We start from the raw sequence: 21844 nt of genomic DNA on the forward strand, positions 1-21844 counted from the left end.
TACTTCTGAAATGAACAGTAACTGATTTATGAATTATTTTTCTCTCCACAGTCTTAATTACTGAGAATTTAAATTTGCACAAACAGTTATATATGCAATTGAAGAGATAAATAAAAATCCAACTCTTCTCCCACAACATAGATTAGGGTATAGAATCTACAATGCCTGTGGATATTCCAACATACTAAGGTCTGCAATGGCATTAGCAAATGGTGTGGAAAAGGTCACTGACGGAAAGAACTGTTCAGGAACAGTCAGAGCCCAAGCTATAATAGGTCACTCAGCCTCAAACCCAACTGTGGGTTTCACACGGATAATAGGACGTTTTCATGTCCCAGTGGTAACACTTTCCATTTACTATTTCCATAATTTTAATGAATAAATCATTTTCCAAGAGTTCAAGCTTTCTTTATGTTCTTTATGTATGTTATTGTATTCCCATTGGTAATTATCTGAACAAATATCAGATTTACTAATATGTCAAATGAATATGAACTGTGTCTACTGTATAACTGTCCAACATTTTTCAATTTGTCATTTTTTATTATACAGATCAGTCATTTTGCCACATGTACTTGCTTGAGTAACAGAAAAGAGTCCCCTCCTTCTTCAGAACCATTCCCAGCGACTACTACCAGAGCAGAGCTCTAGCTCAACTTGTCAGACACTTTGGCTGAACCTGGGTTGGAGCCATAAGCAATGCAAATGATTATGGCATCAATGGGATGGCTGGTTTTATGAAAGCAGCAAAAGAGGAGGGAGTGTGTATTGAATATAATAAGGCTTTTGAGAGCACAAATCCTGAACATTCAGTTCGCCAGATAGTAGACGTCATACAAAACTCCACATCAAAAGTGATTGTTGCCTTCATGTCTCACAGGGAGATCAAAGTGTTAGTGGCAGAACTGCACCGACAAAACATTTCTGGTCTGCAGTGGGTTGGCAGTGAAGCATGGCTCACAGATGATTCCCTTACAGATAGTGAAGGGCACACTGTTCTCATTGGATCTGTAGGATTTACTGTCAGCAAGGCACAGATTCCTGGTCTGGGACCTTTTCTACAGAGCCAACACCCTTCCAAGTATCCTAACAGTCTTTTCCTGAGAGACTTCTGGAAATCTGTCTTTGACTGTTCTTTGAATCCACCAACCGAAAACGATGACAGAAAACAGTGTAATGGATCTGAGCATCTCAGAAACGTTAATAACCAGTAATGTCTATAAAGCTGTATATGCTGTGGAACATGCATTACACAAACTCTACACCTGTCAGCCTGGAAAAGGGCCCTTTACCAATGATACTTGTGCTGAAACCACTAACATACAGCCATGGCAGGTTAGACCTACATCAAAGAATTCTTTGTATTCATCATAACACATCACTCATTCCTGTTTTAAATCTATTGATATGTTGATGTTCTAGCGTGCTTTCTTTTTTATTTGTTTTTCTAAATTTCAGATTTTACAATACCTGCAACAAGTCCATTTCAGCACAAAACAGGGTGAAAATATATATTTTGACGAACAGGGAGATTATCCAGCCATATACGATCTAATAAATCTACAAAATGTCCAAAGAGGAACCATGGAGGCACTGAAAATTGGCCATTACAATGGATTTTTGCCCAAAGGACAAGAACTCAAAATTAGAAATGTCAGCATTGTTTGGGGTGGAGGGTTCACAACAGTAAGACTCTCTTACTTTAGTTGCCTTATGGCACCCATAAGGAAGGCAGAAGTATTTACCATGTTTCTATTGACTTACTATTGATTGTCCATCACAATAAATACAAATAAATAAAAATGATGCAGGTGCCTGTGTCTGTGTGTAGTAAGAGTTGCCCTCCAGGCACCAGGAAGGCGGTGGAGAAAGGCAGGCCTGTCTGCTGCTATCAGTGCATACCATGTGGAGAGGGAGAAATAAGCAACACCACAGGTAATGCTACTTTGTTTTTTGTCTTAATGTTGATGCTCCATCAAAGAAGACTACTGTGGTATTCAATGTTATCAATGTTTAGACAAGGTAGACCCATATTTTATCTGAAAGCTCTGAAACCCTCAGGCTGTTTCTTTTATTTAAATACAGACGCATCTGATTGTCTGAAGTGTCCTCCAACATACTGGTCCAACTGGAAAGGTGATCAGTGTGTCTTAAAAACAATTGAATTTCTACCCTACACTGAAGTGATGGGAATAATTCTAACATTTCTTTCCTTGATGGGTGCCAGTTTGACCATGTTAATTGGAGTTATTTTCTGCCAGTACAGACATACACCCATAGTAAAATCCAACAACTCAGAGCTGAGTTCCCTGCTGCTCTTCTCACTGACTCTGTGTTTCCTTTGTTCTCTTACTTTCATTGGTCGGCCCTCTGAGTGGTCCTGTACTGTATGTTGCGTCACACAGCGTTTGGGATCACCTTTGTTCTCTGCATCTCCTGTGTTCTGTAAAACAATAGTGGTGTTAATGGCCTTCAGAGCCACTCTTCCAGGCAGTAATGTCATGAAGTGGTTTGGGCCTCTGCAACAGAGACTCAGTGTTCTTGGCTTCACTCTCATACAAGTGCTTATATGTGTCCTGTGGTTAACTATATCCCCTCCATTCCCATATCAGAATATGAGTCTTTACCAAGACAGGATAATTCTAGAGTGTAATGAAGGTTCAACTGTAGGTTTCTGGGCTGTGTTGGGGTATATAGGAATCCTTGCAGTTTTGTGTTTCATACTGGCTTTTCTGGCTCGTAAGCTACCTCATAATTTTAATGAGGCCAAATTTATCACATTCAGTATGCTGATATTCTGTGCTGTCTGGATCACATTTATTCCTGCTTATGTCAGCTCTCCTGGGAAATGTACTGTAGCAGTGGAGATATTTTGGCATCTAGTTTTGGTTTGTTATTTTGTATTTTCATTCCCAAATGCTATGTTATCATTTGTCATCCAGATGAAAATACAAGGAAGCATATCATGAGAAAGAATGCACATTAAATGCTATGTGGGTTTTCTGTGATTCCATAATTCTTTAATGAACTGATTGTATTGAAATTCTTGTCATTATACAGTAATAAAATAAAGCAACAAGTGACATACATCTTTGTTCAACCATTGGTCTCTACAGCCCTTCATCACACACCAAATACATAAAAAAAATCAAAATAAACAATGAATGCAGAAGGCTGTTACTACTGTAGCATTTTTGCATACAGGTTCACTATATTTAAATGCTCAAATGACAGCTCAAACTCCTAAAAGGCCGAACATGGGCAATTTCAACAGCAACACATTTCATTTCAAAACCACTTTGTTTGCATTATTTGAAGCAGCAACAGGTCAGAACCCTCATTTTGCTCAAACTTTGTTTGCAAGCCTTAAAGACTGCAACATCGCCCTCTAGTGGATTTAAAAGAAAACCCTGAGCAAATCACACTGCTCACAAATTGTGTTCACATTGTAGCAGTAGAGAGAGATGTTAGTAATAAGAGAGGTGAACACCAGCAGATTAATCTAATGCCGCCATATATTTATATAAAACTCAAATGCGGTGATATCACTCTCACAAAAACTAAAATCATTATCAATTATCATATTCTCATCTCATATTCACCACACACCTGCCGGATTTGAAGTGTGAGTTACAGCATATAGCTGTATATGTCATTCAGCATTAAGTGTGCCTTTCGAGATGTGCTGTCTAATGTGCCCCCATATCATCATAGAATGTGCCCATAAGATGCAGAGTCCATCATTTCTGCAAAAAAAATGGATTGGTCTTACCACAGTTTTACATTTCACCTTGGTGCATCTTAAATGAGCTTGGGCCCAGATAAGAAAACGGCATTTCTGGATCATGTGTAAATATGGTTTCTTCTTTGCATGGAGTTTTAACCAGAATATTTGGATGGACTATCATGTTCATAGAGAATGGCTATTGGATGTTTTCCTCAGCCCATGCAATGATTTTCATTACAAAAACAGATTTTTAATGCAGCGCCATATGAGGCCCCAAAGATCACAGCCATCTAATATTGTTTTTCATCCGTGTTCCTGTGTACAAAGATTTCCCTGGATTCTCTGAATATGAAGGTGATGTTTTGTACTATAGCTGATAAAAACCCCAAATTCTTCAGAATTATTATTTGCCCACACAGCTTTTAGTGATGAATACCTCCAAATCTTTTTTTTCCTGTGAGACTCTGCCTCTTTCAAAAGCTTGCATCAAATTCAACATGAGCATATTTTTTCATAGTAATATAATTTCTCACCTTCAACGTTTGACATGTTGCCGATGCTTTTTTTAAAACTAAATATAGGTTTACAAACTTTGCAAATTATCCCATTTGTTTGTTTTTTTACATTTTGCACAGCATCCCAACATTTTTGGAAACAGAGGGATAGATTTATCAAGCCGTTTGCGCCTGTTTCCAGGTGTTAATTGTTCGCAAAGACTGACATAACTGATACAAGCTATTTACAAACAGGCCGCACTTGGTAAAACCGCAAACTGCCTGTTGCAGGAGCTGAAAATGGCAAATTGCGTTTTCCCGTGTCATGCATATGCATTCAGAGGAGGGTCAGAGGAAAGTGGAAGTTTCGTGTTAAAATGTAGGAGAAGCGTAAAATGCGCCTAATTAGGTATCCCCTGTATTTACGAAAACTACCCATGAAAGCGTAAGTTTGTTTTGCGATGAAATATTTCCGCCTCCTTGAAGCAGGTATTACTACAAATTACGGTTAAATGCTTCAATAAGAGGAACTTTCAAAGACAACAGAATCGCTATTCAGAGCACCAGTTTTGCGTTGTACGCGTAAATTGCAGTAGAGGTTGGAGAAAGGTTATTTACCAGATGAGCTGCTGGTTTGATAAATAATGCGTGTTAGTAAATCTATCCCAGAGTTGTACGTTGTGATTACTATACAGGGGTGCGTTTCCCAAAAGCATCGTTGCTAACTACGGTAGCAACTAACATGGTTGCAACTATGTAAGTACGACACAACTGTTCCCCAAAACGATAGTGTGAACTATGGTGGTGGAACTTACATAGTACGATGCATCGTGACACTGCGTCAGTGTTTCCCAAAACCATAGTAGCAACTAACGTTCGCAACCACTATCGTAAAGTTGTGTAGTTACAGCTACACCTCTCGACCTGTAGTATGTAGTAAGAACCATAGTAGACGACGTAACCCTGATGACGGAACACGCAGAGGACAGATGGATGAGAGGTAGCCATTAAACGATCCCATAACATTGCTGTGGGATACCATACCATAGCATTGCTGGAATCTACAATTGCACATTACTGTGGTACAGTGGAAAGTGAAGTGTTATGGAGTTAGCCTACAACAGAGCGGCCTGTGGTGAAGTGCTATGGTGACCGCAATCATCTGTGTTGTTATTATTCGTGAATTTACATGTAGCCTAATGCTAATGTGTCAGCACAGATTCTTTCGAACACCCGTTAAGTTAAGTTATCTGGTGATAAAGCTTTTGAATGCCAACGGTATTGTTATGTGAGGCTAGCATTGTAATTGTTATAAAAGGATAACGTTACATTGTAGTCGTATGTTAAGTGTGTTTGGATGAAGCATCTGCTAATCATACACATAGCTAACGGTATATGGACTCTACAGCCCATTATGATGTGGTGAAGTGACTGTGCTGTGGCAGAGACTGTAGCGTGTGTGCTTTACATGAGAGAGGTCAGGGGTTCAAGACTGAGTCGATGGGTGTGAGGTGAGTATGCCTGTGGAGTGGGGTTTGTGTTGTATCTTGTCTGATCACAAGCTATGTTTAGTTGGTGTATAAGTTAGGCTACTCTCAGTTATTATATGATCTTGATATTTGAACACATAGCTGAATTATGTTGGTACAATGACATTGGAGAATGCTGCTGTGAAGTTGAGTAGCCTCTCGCTTGGAGAACTTTAAGACCTCTGGGACTTAAGTGAGCATGCAGAGTGCTGTGGTCAGTGTCAAAATGTGACATGATTTTCACTGATTTAACTTGTCCTTCATGGCCCAGGTATGGGTAGGCCTGTCATGGGAGGCGGAAAAATGGTAAGTTGCCTTTGCTTTGTGACCTTTCAATCTGTGTATGTATTTTGATGTCATGGCTCATAGGGAACGTGTGTGTGTGTGTGTGTGGGAGGGATCATGGGGAGAAAGTGATGGTACATTTACCCCCTCACCCCCACCAAACTAAAAGAAATGTAAAAAACATAAACAAAGGGGGAAAAAACAGGTAATGTGGCAGGGAATTGTGGGGTTTGGGTGTTTAGGCCAAACATATGTGCAACTAATTCCCAGTGTGCTTCCAGGCCAGCAGGAAGGTGTGCAGCAGCCACTGGAATGACCTCTTCCACCTCCTCCACTAACAGCTCCTCATCAGCCGGCAGTGGGATGTGATCCTGAAGGGCCATGTTGCAGAAGCGCCGCCACCAAAACTACACTGCACACCTTTGCAGGATGGAGCTTCAGGCCACCAGCGGATTTGCTCACACACCTTTCCACATGCCCAAGGCCCTCTCTACAACAACGCATTCCGGCTATGGGCGCTGTTGTACCGCGCCTCTGCCTCGCTGTTCAATTTAGCATGTGACATATAAACAAACAGTTGACATGCTTGTATTATCATAGGGGGTTGATGGAATAAAGTAGGTCTTGAAATGTCAGTGCACTCACAGGGAATATAGACATGCATTTGAAAACAACAGTATAGACTTTGCTACTATCTCAGGAGCAGAAGGCAACAACATGAGCAGCACCTACAGTAACACTGTGTGTGTGTGTGTGTGTGTGTGTGTGTGTGTATGTTTTGAGCATTTGAGCATTGAAACATTTGTGCTATGTGAACTGTGATTTTGTGGTTGTGATTCAACACACAACTTCATAACTACAATGGATGAAAAGTAATGGTAAAAAAACTGTATCTGTGCATTTAAAATATCATGAAATACTTGTGTGTGGTAACAGTATTCAGTTTTCAGTGTCACAGTGAAAACACATAACAAGGGCAACATTGGGCAAATGCTGCATAAAGGCATGAAAATATTCCAGTGAAATGAAGGGCAATGATAAAGTAAAGTATTCATTTATATAGCGCTTTTAGAACAGAGTGAAACCCAAAGCACTTACACAACAACATGTTGCTCAACATTGTTCATATTACATATCCATATTTATTCTGCTCTTACTGTAAGGTAAGTGCTAAGATACTGCACATATTTATATTTCATTTATATTACTCTAAACCACCTTCTGCAAACCAACTGTATACTACTGTATAGTACTGTATACTATGTTGAATCTAATCTAACCATGCCAATTTTCATAGAACATAATATACATGTATCCTAAGCCTAGGCTAGTAAGCATATGGTCTCCAATCAGTAGTTAAAACTAGGACTACAGGTTCTAAACGATCATAGGAATATTTAGTGATTGAGCCTATCCAAGATTCCAACACCATTGTTAATTGGTCATTATCCAAGCCCGAACCTACGACTACAAGATCCGAAATGCAGAGGTCTATCCTTCCACGCCACCTTGTCACGCTACAACAAATGAAAATATTGGCCAGTATTTATATGTAGGCTATTCGGTGTGTTTCATTAAATGTGTAACTTATTTGTTCACATTTGCTCGGCGGTTGGCGATTTATGCTTCACTGATTAGGCTAATTAGTAGGCTACGTTCAATAGACTGTGACGTTATTATTCAAATTATTATTATGCCTATTATTATTATTAATAGCCTATATTTTTAAAAAGCATACATAGCCTAGGGCCTATTGAAATGACTGCCTATTGTTGTAATAAGTATTATTATTATTATTATTATTAATGATATTATAACTGCTGGGCCCAGGAAACTTCATGCAATGTAAAATGTCATTACTTTTACGTGACTTCATGCGTTCGGCTCTAACCGACATAGCCCGACATTCTCCGAACACATCTGCAACTATTGTAGTCTGAACCATGTTGGTTGAAACCAACATGGTTCAAACTAACAAAGTACTATGTAAGTACGACGGTTTTGGGAAACAGTCGTAACTTACATGTTGGTTAGTTGAACGATGCATCGTACCACGTTAGTAAAAAGCTAACCTCCGTAGTTGTACGGGAAACGCACCCCAGTATATAAGATAATGCATAACAAAACAAAATTGCCTAAGAATAAGTAATGGGCTATCACCATCTCTTTGCAGATTTAAAATGTCATTTTAACCATTTTTAACTACTATACAAATATACAAAAGCATAAATGTCCCCGTTATACAACAATTAGGTCTGATCAAACTATTGGATACTGATTGGATGAGAAGCATTCCAGAATGGGGATGTCCAGGGATATCCCTATTCGGACTTCTCAAAAACCGCTAGTAATCATTCCAATGCAAACAAACTTCAAGATGAGAGCTCAGCTATTTCATAACATCTCATTTGGCAGTTAGTGAGTGAGAAAATGGAATAGGCCAAATGTTCAATTTAGCATGTGACATATAAACAAGCAAAGTAGGCTCTATAAACTACTGTGTGCACAAGGACATCGCCTCTCACAGAACTTGCCTCTAGAGCGATATGCTGCCAACACTAAGATTTGACCTATTGTTTTGGGGTGGAAGATGACCAAACAAAAATTTGAATTAACCGAAAATACAAAAAATACAATTAATAGAAAATACAATTTAAACTTGATTAGTTAGTACTAGAACTGTTGTAAAAGCAAATGGCACTCATGATCTTGAGGTTGGTAAAGGATATCCCAACAGCTGTGGATCCTTATCAATCAATCACCCTCACTCATGCCATACTGCTTAATTACCCCCATATTAATGTTTATTTCCATGATTCTTCCATCATGGTGTTTTATCCTTTCTATTATCCCCACAATACATTGCACTCATAAAATAAAGTACAGCCAGGGACAGGATTAGTGAATATGGCCAAGACCTCATACTTGCATGCTGTCTTGGAGCCCTTTTGGAAGGTTTTGGATATCTAATACTGAGCTGTGCAAACCAAACTAAAGGAGTGGTTTGCACCATGTAGTGGCTGGCTTCTCTGAAAGTATTGTAACCACATAGCTGTGTCATATAATGCACAATCTAACTACAGTACACCTTTGGCAGTGCAGGGTATACTATACAATATGTGGGCATTTTACACTTTCCTCTTTTTTTTAGTATTTTAGTATTTTGTATAATTTGTATTTTAGTATATTGAGCATATTATTTATCTTCTACTGTCCTTACTGCTTAGTTGTGTTTTTATATTATATACTTTAATTACTCTTTCTGCTGTTAAAGAAAGAATGTGTTTGTGTTGTATGTATGCTGCTGCTGAGACCTTGAATTTCCCCTGGGGATCAATAAAGTATCTATCTATCTATCTATCTATCTATCTATCTATCTATCTATCTTTAAACCTACTGTTTATTGACTGCTTTGCCAGAAAGAAATTGGCAAGTAGCTGAAGAAATCTTACCAGGGTGTGCACCACAGTTTTCACAGAACAATGCAAACTGGCTCTAACCTCTGTGCAGGCCCCAGCGCAGGTGGATGAAAACATCAGAATCTCTTGTGTGAAAACATAGGTCATGACTGCTTTATCAAACGGTACACAGAAAATACCAATTTTATCCTGTGAAGTGAAGATGCTCTATAATGCTGGCCTTCTGATCAGTTTCAGAGAAAAAACTATATAGTTATGAACATGGTTACAGACACTTTAATTAGCATGAGTGGAATGAAGGCCTGAAGGGGAAATAAAAAAAAAACTGGGGGAACATTATTAAAAAATGCTACAGACAGAAAAATCTAAGTTTTGGTGTTGGGATCAGAGACAAGAGAAGCATTCGATTCTATATTACACTGAATGTTACATAGACTTGTTTGTTTAGGGGTTATTCATGAAGTAGATGTCAGATGAAGATGTAATACAAATCTTCTAAAGAAAAGCTAATCTATAATTTGCCATTTGGTTATTTACAAGATTGTTGTTGTGTACTACACACAATGGGTCTGAGCGCAAATAACTTATCAATATGCACAGCTGAACTACCATTTGTGTGCCCTGACCTTTTTTTTTTTTGGTGATGTGATGAAGGCTTTGAGCACAAGTCAGGTGTACCTTTGAGAATTGGTCATCCTTCCGCAAATTTAAATGGCCTACTTCCACTGGGTATAAAAGTAAGATACCCTCCAGGACAGTGGATCTTCTTGAGACAAGCTTCATGAGGAGATGAGGGTAGACACACTAGTGCTCTTTGCTCTTCTTATAAGGGCTCTTAGTCCATACTGTACAGGTTTTTGCTTTGACAAATGTTTTGTTCAGTTCAAAGGACTTTTTGAGTTGCATTGTTGCAGTGATATTGCTTTGGGTCAGTATAAAACAAAATATAGGAGGATAGTTGAAAGGTGAGTTAACATACAGATGCTTAAAACATTTATCTTCTTGATGATGTCTTTATGAGGTTATTTGTTCATATATTTCAGTGTAAGTGCTCTGTTAGGAGTCTGTGTTCAACATAAAATAAGACTTTTATTGTAAGATTTTTAGTCTAACTAGTTGTTGCCTATTTTTCTTATGTTTTTTTTTTAGATCTGATGAGATGCAGAAGTCATATTGTGATCTGATGCCCATCTCAGAGAATATCAACAGAGCTTCAACTTTTCACAGTGTGACCATGCTAAACAACAGTGTTTGTGGAGCCCTGAACCTCCAGGGGTCTGCACTGGAGAGTGTGAGTGAGGGGCAAGGGAACCAGTAAAGCTGCAGCAGAGACTTCATCAGTCTTAATCAGACACCTCTCTGACATATGCATTCTTCACCTTATTAACACTGGCATACTGATTTATTTTAGTATACAAAAACATATTATTGCAAGGGCGTTATTTTTAAGGATCATTTTATTATTGCTACTCTTGTAAAATGTTATCCTTGATGTAAACTGTGTTTTTCCAATACATCTGTATGCATCACTTGTCTAAATTTGCACTAAGATGATGTAAAGGCTGATAATTTCTGAAGCTCTGGGTAATGGCTTGTCCCTTGTCACTGTTCTGGCACAGGTCAAAAATCACTGGATAAGAGTTGCTTGCTGTGATCTTGTAAAGGCAAAGCAAGATGTGGCACAAGTCATCCCTCAACAAGCCATGGAATTCAGACTATGCCATAATATTATACCAATTTCTAATAGAGGACATTTCAACAAAATGATGTGTGTCAAAAGCAAAACAGAAAAACATGCTGCCATGATCCAGAATATGTTGCTGTGCCTGAAATGGTTACATCTTCCACAAAGTGCCTATCTCTGGTGTCTCTGCACAGCACCCATCTCCAGCACCATGTCTGTGCCTGTATGCAGGATTACTACTCTGTGCAGTTCTCTGTTGCAAGCTTCTGCCAAATGCTGTGGGGAGTTTTGTGCACAAACATGCCCCATGTCCCAGGTGAAATGTGCAACAGCAACCGTGTGACTACTAACGGTCACAACCCTGTCTTTCTCTGCTTTGATAGATTTCGATTGAAAGGTTTAAAAAACACTAAAAGAACATTGTGTAAATCATTTAATCAAAAAGTTTGACGAGTTGTGTGAATGTGAAAAGATGATGGATGTTGTCTTTTTTAGGTTAGTGATGCTGTCTTCATAAAAAAAATACAATCAGTGTTCAGTCTGAATTGTTGTCAGAGAGGATGGAAGGGCACAAATGAAAGACAACAGATGTTTCAATATGTTTTAACATCTAAGATGAAATTGAGATGCCTGCACGGTGAGAAAAACCCTTGAAAGAAATTGGAAATACTATATTTGATAAATGTCAAAGTATCATTTCAGACTTCCTTTCTTCTCACTTATTTACAAAATAAATAATTGTTAAACCATGAACATATTGTTTCATGCCACATTAATATGAATATGTCAAAATGTCTTCCTTCATGTCTGTTCCATGCTTGCTGTCTTTCTTTAGATGTCAAAGTCAACAGACTTCAGCAAAGCTGGATAGATGGTGCCAGTAGGACTGTATCTCTCAGAAGGATAATGGGATCGCTGCCAAAATCCCTGCTCTTACTGGGGCTTTGTGTGTCACTAGCTGTGGCCTCTACTGTTTATCTTCAAAAAGGCCCTCCTCTCCCAAAAGCTGCTTCCTCCACTCTTCAAATTTTATGGCTGTGTTTTTTACACACTCTCCATATAACCCAACAACCATTTGGATGTTCATTTACATTGCTGAAGAGAATACCTGGAATCACTTTCATTCTTAGCATGACTTGCGTTCCAGGGAAAAAAGTTGTGGTGTTTATGGCCTTCACAACCATAATTCAAAACAGCAATATCATGAAATGGCAACGCCCTAATCAGAGACTCAATGTTCTTACCTATGTACATTATCCTGTTTGTGTAATGCTGTTGACAATTACCTATTTATTTCTGTTTTTAATAAATATAAAGGGCTATGTAGGCAAGGTTATTGTGGAATATGATTTAAGTGCTGCAGCAGCCAACTGGTCATGGTTAAGGTATTTAGGAATAGTAGCCTTGTGTTTACTGCTGGCTGCTCTCATCACCCACACACTGTGCTTTTATCTAATGAACTGTTTTTATCTGAAATTATTTGTTTATATGCTGACTCCAATGGCTCCATTGACTGCAGTTCTGCAAATTGCTAGACCACCAAGAAAATATGCTTTTATCATTAAAATTGTCTAGACATTGATATAATAAAAACTAACCAACTGCTTTGATAGGGAAATGTTTTGTTTTAAATTAGGCTATTCTGAAACTGATGTGGTCATGAACAAATGAATTATGTTTTACGTTATTTCTTTAATTTAAAAACTGTAGTCAGGAAACTACACTGATAACTCTGAGACCGGCCTAATAAATGATGTCATATTGCCCAAATTCAGTATTACCAGTAAATTATTCAGTATCACTATTTTAAAAGACCTCAGGTGGAAAAAGAGTAAACAACTAGCCAAGCCATTTTGAAAGAATTTGCTTTACCTGTTTTGGATATTCAAATAAGGTCATGTATTTTACTGGTCAGATGTTGGCACATTTTTCTTTAAACTTACTTATTAATGACAATGTTATGTCATTAATAATAATAATAATAATAATAATAATAATAAAATAAATTAAGCAATGTTCCTTCAACCATGCATTTTGATCTTTAATTTCGGATGCATATGTTTATTTACTCCGCCAGAGGAGACCGACACGGCGGGGTGGCAAGAAACAGATTACGCAGGACGAAGTGGTCGGGGACAGAGATATCGAATGTAGTAAATCTGTCTAAAAGATCACTCAGTGCGGAAGAGACTGACATTCTTTCGAAGGGTCTTTCTTTTGTTCCTTCTAAGCACACTGATCCCTTTATGAGAAAGATTGAACTTTTCAAATTCTTCAGATCAATTAAATTGAAGTCTTTCTTTACAACGAGCCCAGCAGGCCTACCCTTATTAATTCTAGAGAAAATTCGGAGAAGAGCCGTTTTCGGCCTAAAAGTACATTTATGCCCCCTGTATTAAATCCCTCGGTCCAGACTTTCTGCCGGTTGGTGGATCAGGATGTCTCTAACCGATTCACAAGAGATCAACATTTTTACTCAAACCTTTCTATCAGAGAACGCAAAGCCTTGCGGGCGCTTAGCGAAGATGATTCCATTGTGATAAAGTCTGCCGACAAGGGTGGGGCAGTTGTAATACAAGACAAAGACTCATACCGTAATGAAATTCTGAATCAACGTGGAGATCAGGAATTCTACTAGTCGTTTCTTCAATTAAAAGAATTTGATTAAAAGAACTCTGAACAGTGGCAAATCAGAAAATTACATCACAAAGAATGAATTGGATTTTCTATTACAAGCGCACCCAGTACGACCTGTATTTTACACCTTGCCGAAAATCCACAAAAAATGTGAAGGTACCATCCCTGGACGTCCAATCATAGCCGGCTGCCAATCCTTAACTGAATCCATCTCACAATATGTAGATTGGTATATAAAGCCAATTGTATGGACATTGCCCTCATATCTAAGGGACACTTCTGATTTTCTCAATAAACTGATGAATGTTCATGTATCTGACAATGACTTGCTATGCACTATGGATGTAACTAGCCTGTATACCAACATTCCCCATGATTTAGGCTTATGTGCCTTAGAACACTACTTAAAATCTAGAGATGTTGATGAGCCTCCAGCTAAATTCTTATGGGACCTGGCACACATAGTGCTGACTATGAACTATTTCAAATTTGAAAATAATTTTTACCACCAGGTAAAGGGTACGGCAATGGGATCTCCATTTGCCCCAAACTATGCAAACTTATTTATGGGCAAATTTGAAGCGGATTTTGTTTATTCTTCAGATAATATCTTCCACCACTGTCTGAAATGTTGGTTTCGGTACATTGATGATGTGTTTCTTGTTTTCAGTGGAACAGTGGAACAACTTAATCTTGACTCTATACGATTTACATTGGAATACAACATGTCTTCCATAGCCTTCCTTGATGTTAGGGTATTTAGGTCTACTGGACAAGTATTACAGACATCAATGTTTCGTAAACCCACGGACAGGAATAATTTTTTGCACTCCAAAAGCTACCACCCCCCTTCTATGAAAAAGAGTCTCCCATATAGCCAGTTTCTATGTATGAGGAGGATTTGTAGTACTGACGAAGAGTTTGAAGATCAGGCCAAAATTCTATATGACCGTTTCCTCGCCAAAGGCCATGATAACACTAATTTGGATTTATGTTTGGATAAGGTACACGGCACAGAACGAGAATCACTTTTTAAGAAAAAAGAAGCCACTTCAGATAGTCGTGTTGTCTTATCCACGACTTTTTCACCCCTTTCTGGTGAGATTAAGTCCATAGTCAAAAGGCATTGGCATGTCTTATCTAGCGACCCACAGATCGGCCAATCTTTTCAAAACCCTCCACTTTTTGCCTATAAGAGGTGTAAAAATTTGAGAGATACGCTGGTGAGAGCTGACTCTTACTCCGCCAGCCAATTGGCTTTCAACTCTTGATCCTGGCAACTTCCCCTGCAGGAGTTGTGTGAACTGTAATGCGATGATTAAAGGCAACTCCTTTTTACATCCACGGACCGGCGAGTCTTTCTCTGTGAGGGGGAGAATCACTTGCCGCACATCCTTTGTCGTTTACTTACTGAAATGCCCATGCGGGTTTTGTTATGTTGGTAAAACTAAAAGAGAATTAAGAATACGAATAAATGAACACAAAAGCAACATACGTAATCATGACATTAAGTCATCTGTGGCAAGACACTTTAATGAATCTAGGCACGACGTCTGTACTTTGAAATTTCAAGGTATCGAGGCAGTTAAGCCTCTTAAACGGGGCGGAGACAGGGAGCGCTATCTCCTTCAACGGGAGGCCTTCTGGATCTATACGCTCCAAACAGTACACCCTAATGGTTTAAATGAAGAACTGGTTTTAAATTGCTTTTTGTGAGTTTCTATGACCTTTGTGTAATAGATAGATAGATAGATAGATAGATAGATAGATACTTTATTGATCCCCAGGGGAAATTCAAGAAATAATGCATATCTATTTACTGGGCTGTATGTAATGTATAGCCTATGTGGTGGGCTCTCTCTATTTTTGCATAATTTTAAATAAATAAATTGCTGATTAATGCATTAACATGTAGGATGCCAGAGAAGGGGCTGAGAAGATGGGTGCACTATTGCCACCATCGTCCTATTTTGCATGTTTGTATTTTTGCTTAGCCTATTTAATGTGTCAATCAATTGTATTTATGCTATTATTATATTATTATTTATTTTATTTTTTAATTTTTCTTAATGCTGATTAATTTGGCAACTGTTTGATAGGGTTTGCATGTGTCTATTTACTATAGTCTGATGTATTGTGTCTTTTGTGTGCAAATATGTTGTACAACTGATGGTGCAGCGCAGCCTTGGGTGCAGCTCACCTAATGACCTCATGTGATTCACCTGTAACCCTTTACCCCTTCAATGATAAAAAGCATTCATGTTGGTAGTCACACTACACACTGACGATGGCTTAGGCCGAAACGCGTCTGTGGACATGGCATTAATAAATAAGTAAAGAGAATATACTTGAGAGTGCGGTTTTTCTACTATTTAAGTATTTACTCCGCCAGACAATTGCAACACATGCAATAAAGGATAGCGTAACCACTGCAAATAGTGCAACAATTTTTACCATGCCTGCTGTAGATGTCTCCAACTGGTAAAACAAAAATGCAACAGATGTATACCTAATTAAAAAACCTTCAATTTGAACAAGACAAACAATTTAAGTAAACTTTCATAGTTGTGTGTTGTTTCTGAATGTGTACAGTATGATGAATTTAGCCCATCCATGTTGCACATAACTTTTCAGAACTGCATTGAGCTTCTGGAGCATAAGAGCACTCTGACAAAACTATGATAGAACTGAAGTCCTAAAGGTGATTCAGGGAAGCATTAAAGAGCAGGTTTCTTAAGTTGGTCAGTTATAATACTGCAGTTATAATACTGCCTATTACAACTAGCACTACTAGTAGCAGCAGTAGTACTATTACTATTGTTGTTATTATTATAGATATATCACTATATTATTATTATACATCGTTCCCTTATATAACAATCATGTTATAGTCATATGTTTATTTCATATAAATTGTAATTAATATTAGTGTGGCTCCAAACATTGTTTTTTTTAACGTATCATGAAATAGTCTTAATCAGTTCTAATAATAAAAATAATATGACAAAGATATGCAAAAATAGTTCTAGAAATGCAAGTTATTTCTGTAATTGCAGTGGATGTATCATATGTTCTCTTAGAGGAAACTGATTTGGCCTTCAGGCACATACAGGGTGTCTATTACAGATCTATGTGGCCTCTTGGTATACTTGGAATGAGTCACTTATTCTTCCCCAACATAATTACTTGGGCATCTAGATAAACTGTACCACTGACTAGAAATGCACCGATTGCAATTATCTGGGCCGATTCCGATTTCTCATAGAGTTTGACCTGACAATGCCGATTCTGATTGATTTTTTCTAACCACTTTTCTAACCACAAAGATTAATTTTTTATATATATTTTCTGTAGCAGTACATTTTAACATAGAAATGTAACCAACTTTCCAATATAGGAATTGCTGTTAAAAAAATGAAACAGGTGAACAGACAGATTCTTCTTCAATTCTCCCAGTGTGGAACATTCACACACTACTAAATGCACTTTGTTATTGAACAACCATTTTCTTCTTCTCACGTTCAATATCCAACTAGAAATACAAAAACAATTTGAACATGCTAGCATGGAACATATTTTCATATGCATTGATGCATATGCATTTATGGGAGGGCGAGGGGAAAGTGCGCAAACACAGGAGAGGATAAGTGCTAAGTGATTGATTAAGTACTCCGCCATAAGTATGAAAACGGTGCACGTCTGTTTTTGCAGTGAAAAACTTCTGCCTGTTAAAAGCAGGTGTAATCCAAATTCCTGTTAAATGCATCAATTAGAGAAACTTTCATAGACAGCTGAATCAGTATTCAGTGCATTTGTTTTCTTCATTATAGGGTACTATGTCAAAAGCAACTTTTAACTTTTGTTTGACTTTCTAATATCGTATTTTCACTTTCACAACATCTACTTCTCAATCGGCTAGACTAGGGTATTAAGTCATAGCCCTAGTCTACGTGCAGTAAATAGTTAAAGTATTTTGGAGTGGAGTAGAACTACAGTACTAGGCCTACTTTGTATATCGCTGCTTGTTGCCATTTTTTTTATCATGTATGGCTTGCTAAACTTTGATACTTTTTAATTTGCATTGTAGAGGGGACAGGGATGGGCAGTTATGAACACAGTTGACATAATGAAGTGACATCTTAGTAAATTCCACGCAATATGGAAAAGCACACGTGAAAATCGGGCAATTCTGGTCACCAGCCTATCAATCAGTGCATCTTTACCACTGGCATGTGCTATTGAGCCCATACATAACGTTAGTAGGGTGCAATGTGAAGTGATATTGACTGGGCTTTAGAGGGTGGTATAGAAAATAAAAATAGAGTTTGTACTAGAAAAATAGAGTTTGTACTAGACTAACTTTATCTGCTAATAAGCCACAACTCTGATAGAGTATTATCATGATTTTGATGTAGTTAGTTTATTTACATAAGTGGAACATGTAATATCAATAGTAGCTATGGATACAGTCATAGCTTATGGCTATGTAAAACAAAGACAAATTGAAAAAGGATAATTTATTATTTTAGATAGATATTCTAAAAATGACCCAGACAGATTTGTTGGTACTGGTAAGATTATAAATTATTGGATAAATTATTGGATCATTATTGGATGTTTATACAGTTTCACCTTAAAAAGATACATTTGATCTTATATTAAGTCATTACGTCAATTTAAATAGAGAAAAGTAGTCACTCTGCAGTTTTGTATTGTTGTGTGCACCTTAATGAACATGGAACAGAGAAACATCTCCAAGTAGTTGGATGTTCCGGTGACTACAGTTGCATACATTAACAAGTTTAAGGTGCAGACGACTGTAACTAACCTTAGTGGATGTGATTGCCTTCCAATTTACACTTCTCTTTTCCTCTTGCAAAGATCCAAGGCCAAGGCCAAGTACATCAGTGTTTGATTACACCATCGGTCACTTTTTAGACAGTGAGCCTCTTCAGGGGCGGAGCCAGACATTTGAAACATTGGGGGCTTAGCCCAGTGTCACACACAGGAAGGCTAGGGGGGTCCGGGGGCATTATGGTCAGGTTTAGCACAACCCCACACATTGTGAACCCACTTATTATAATGTTCAGTGGAACACATGAAGCTAAATTTAATCCAGGGCTTAAAATTCATTTTTCAAAATGGGGGGTGGGGATTCCCCCCTTCAGTGCTTCACATAGGGGGATTAATTCAGTTGTGTGGGGGGGGGTATATTTCACAAACTTAAATCGCATTTTCTTTATTGGCCTACAGGCGTCAATGAGAGAACACTTACATTACATGATTTTGGTTTCGATTTTCTAATTAGAGTAAGTTGTCATGATACATTTCATTGTTGGATCGTTGTTTTGGTATGAAGCATCTTTTACGTAATGAATGCGCACTCTAAAAGTAAGTAGGAAAGTGAAAGTAGCCTAACCTAGGCCTATATGATATGCGCTCTGTGTCTGAGCGGTCTGTGCACGTCCGCAATTGATTACGTTCCTCAAATGGAGAACACATCAATTCCATGGTATTTTTTGCCCTAAAATGCATGAAACTGTCACGCTCGGGGATTGAACCCGGGCCTCTGGATTCGAGTACTGACTCTTTACCTAATGAGCTATCAGCAGTTGGGTTGACTCAAGTGCAGAGACTATGTAGACAATAACTCTTCTTTATTCCAACATGAAGCTTATATTCCAAAACACACAGGAGATCACAAAATCCAACAAAGGAGAGAAATCCAAACAGAGGCAACGATACCTTAACAAAGTTCAGTTTTTTCCACAAAGTGGAGATTTAGTCCAAACAGTATTCCATACAGGGGCAATCCAAGACACAGTCCGAAAGTCCAAAAGTACCAGAGTGACGCAAACAGGGTTCAGTAGCAAGGCTAGGCGATGTAACAAAGCAATGTCAAACAAAGACTAAGCAAAGGGCATGGCAGGAGCAGAGCTTAAATACCACATGGTCAGGTCACATGACAGATAACAGGACACAGGTGAAATGAATAACATAGAATTAAGGCTAACAAAGCATGTGTTAAAACAAATGACCACCAGAGGCCGCCAAAAAGTCCCAAAACCATGACAGGACCCCCCCCCCCCCTCTAGGAACGCCTCCTGGCGTTCCCAGGAAGGTCAGGATGAGCAAGATGAAAGTCTCTCCGGAGGTCTTTATCAAGAACATCCCTAGCAGGAACCCAGGAACGCTCCTCCGGGCCGTAGCCCTCCCAGTCTATAAGATACTGCAATCCACCACGAACTCTGCGGGGAATCCACTATGCGGCGGATAGTGAAAGCTGGACAACCATCGATGACACGGGGAGGAGGCGGTTCCTTAGGGGCAGGGGCAAGGGGGGAAGTCAGCACAGGACGGAGCTGGGACACATGAAATGTGGGATGTATTCTAAGGGATCGGGGCAACTGGAGGCGATAGGACACTGGGTTGACCCTGCAGACCACCTTGTAAGGACCCACATAGCGCGGAGCCAACTTGCGAGACTCCACCCGCAGGGGAAGGTCTTTAGCAGCTAGCCAAACCCTTTGGCCCGGACGGAAACTGGGAGCTGGTCTCCGACGCCGGTTGGCTTGGCGCTGGTTCCTTCTGGAGGTCCGCAGAAGAGCCTGCCGAACCCTTCTCCAGGTCGTTTTGCACCGCCTCACGAACTGCAAGGCTGATGGCACGCCTACGTCCCTCTCCTCCTCTGGAAACAGTGGTGGCTGAAATCCAAACTGGCACTGGAAAGGGGACATGCCAGTGGATGAGGACTGGAGTGTGTTGTGGGCGTACTCTGCCCAAGGCAGCCGGGAACTCCAGGACGCAGGGTTATCAGCCACCAGACTCCTCAGAGAAGCCACCAATTCCTGGTTGACCCTCTCTGTTTGCCCGTTGGATTGGGGATGGAACCCAGAGGAGAGGCTGGCTGCGTAGATGCCCTTGTCTTACTAAAAACCTCTTTCAGGTCCAAATACTCATCAGGGACTCGAGACAACTCAGAAACATCAACAGGTTTAGTTAGTGAAAGGCCTGGACTTGACAAGAGACAAGTAGCATGGCACGTGGGACCCCCCTCAATGACTGTTCCAGTAGACCAATCGATCTGTGGATTGTGACGATTCAACCAGGGGAAGCCAAGAACTACGGGAAACTCAGGTGAATCTCAGGTGAAGAGTGATTTCCTCCCGATGGTTGTCCACTTGAAGACACAGAGGAGCTGTGGCTAGAGTCACTTCTCCCAATGAACGACCATCAAGAGCAGTAACAGAGAGAGGTGGGTTAACAGCATCCTGGGGCACCTGTAATCGTTGAGCCAAGTTAATGTCCATAAAATTTCCGGCAGCACCTGAATCAATAAAAGCCTGAAAGTTGTGTCGCTGCTCTCCCCACCACAGAGAAACAGGAAGGAATACTCCCGCACCCGGGGAATCAGAAGAGAAAGTTGCCCCAGTCATAGCCCTCCCTTGCTTTGAGGGGGCTGGCCTTTTCCCAGAAGCTCAGGACAAGAGGCTCGGAAGTGGTCTGGCTTACCACAATAAAGGCAACATCTCTCCCTTCTGCGGCGATCTCATTCTGACTGAGGTAAACGGGCCCCTCCAATCTGCATGGGCTCAGGATCCTCGAGAGGTGTAGAGCTCAGGTACCTGAATGAGGTGGGAGCTTCAGTGGACCACCAGGGTGGACCTTGGTCCCGGCGGCGCTCCCGCAGTCGGTTATCAAGCTGAATGGCCTGAGAAACCAGAGCCTCAAACTCCTTGTGAGGACCCGCAGAAGCCAGTCCATCCTTTAGCGTGTCTGACAACCCATGATGGAACACCGATATGAGGGCCTCCTGATTCCACCCACACTCAGCTGCCAAGGTCCTGAAGGTGATGGCATAATCCGCTACACTGCTATGCCCCTGGCGAAGTTGGAGGAGCTGTTTGGCCGCTTCTTGTCCCACCGCTGACTGGTCGAAAACGCGCAGCATTTCTTCCTTGAAAGCCTTGTAGTCAGAGCAAATCGGACCCTGTTGGCCCCAGATAGCAGTTGCCCAGGCCAAAGCTTTGTCAGTCAGCCGGGTTATCAAGTAGGCTATTCGGGATCGG

The 21844-nt window shown here is 39.7% G+C and overlaps 1 long non-coding RNA gene and 1 pseudogene across 1 annotated transcript; both read left to right on the forward strand.

Annotated features, from left to right (window-relative positions):
• The first annotated feature begins 2234 nt into the window (after positions 1 to 2234).
• LOC121684544 lies at positions 2235 to 2986 on the forward strand (annotated as a pseudogene).
• Positions 2987 to 5031: 2045 nt separating this feature from the next.
• On the forward strand, positions 5032 to 6505 carry LOC121684188. Its single transcript, XR_006023053.1, has 3 exons — positions 5032 to 5732; positions 6022 to 6056; positions 6317 to 6505. It is a non-coding gene; the product is annotated as an uncharacterized LOC121684188 (long non-coding RNA).
• The last annotated feature ends 15339 nt before the right edge of the window (positions 6506 to 21844 follow it).

This window comes from Alosa sapidissima, chromosome 15 (genome assembly GCF_018492685.1).
Source record: "Alosa sapidissima isolate fAloSap1 chromosome 15, fAloSap1.pri, whole genome shotgun sequence".
Lineage (NCBI taxonomy): Eukaryota > Metazoa > Chordata > Actinopteri > Clupeiformes > Clupeidae > Alosa > Alosa sapidissima.